The sequence below is a fragment of the Acyrthosiphon pisum genome, chromosome A3, assembly GCF_005508785.2.
Source record: "Acyrthosiphon pisum isolate AL4f chromosome A3, pea_aphid_22Mar2018_4r6ur, whole genome shotgun sequence".
In the NCBI taxonomy this organism is placed as follows: domain Eukaryota; kingdom Metazoa; phylum Arthropoda; class Insecta; order Hemiptera; family Aphididae; genus Acyrthosiphon; species Acyrthosiphon pisum.
The window spans coordinates 40,782,286-40,783,129 of NC_042496.1; positions in this window are offsets into that span (position 1 = coordinate 40,782,286).

The following is an 844-nucleotide window of genomic DNA, read 5'->3' on the forward strand; positions in this document are numbered from 1 at the left end:
TAAGGTTTTCTTCTATATAAGAGTATTCATGTATAAAATTGCCTATATTGGCCTCTTATAAAATTAACAATTAGGTATATTATATACCTACTAGCTGATCCCGTGCACTTCGTTGCCCGTAAAAAATCGCATCTCTTAAAAAAATTATGATAGTTCAACTTCTTTTGGGTGTAACTTGCTGTAGTAAGTGCAACTTAGCCACCCTGGTAGGCAATCCTGTCAACTCTTTCATCTTGGTAGGCAATGTTGAATAATAAGATTTGAATATTTGATTTAAGCTCGATTGTACCAGTTATACACGATCGGCTCGAATAACCAATGGCAACCAATAATAAATAAATATTAATTTCTACAGCAGACTGTAAGCAATGGCAACTGTTAAAAAATAAAAATAAAATTTCCAATTTATATCGTGAACCTCAATGTCCCTGTTTGAGCACCTCTTTAAAATGGGAATTTCGGCAAATCCTTTCTTCTTGCGCGGTGAAAATATGAAGAGAACCTCTATTCCAAATTTCAAGTTCGTACGTTGCGTAGTTTTTGAGTTACAGCGATCAGTGACTTATAAGTGGTATTTGGATTTTATATGTATAGATTACTAGTTATTATTATCAGTTATTGTAGTTATATATTGTATAATGCATATACCTAAGGGCTAAGACTAATGTTTTTTTTACTTATAACTTATAACACAATATATATCACTGCGTATACGCCATATTGTGTTCATATTTATATTAATCGATATTCTTGGTTATTTAATATGTAATTTCATCCAAATTTTAACTTGAAAAAACTATAAAAAAAAACTGTGTTTGTTGTATATTTTTAGATTTGTTGATTA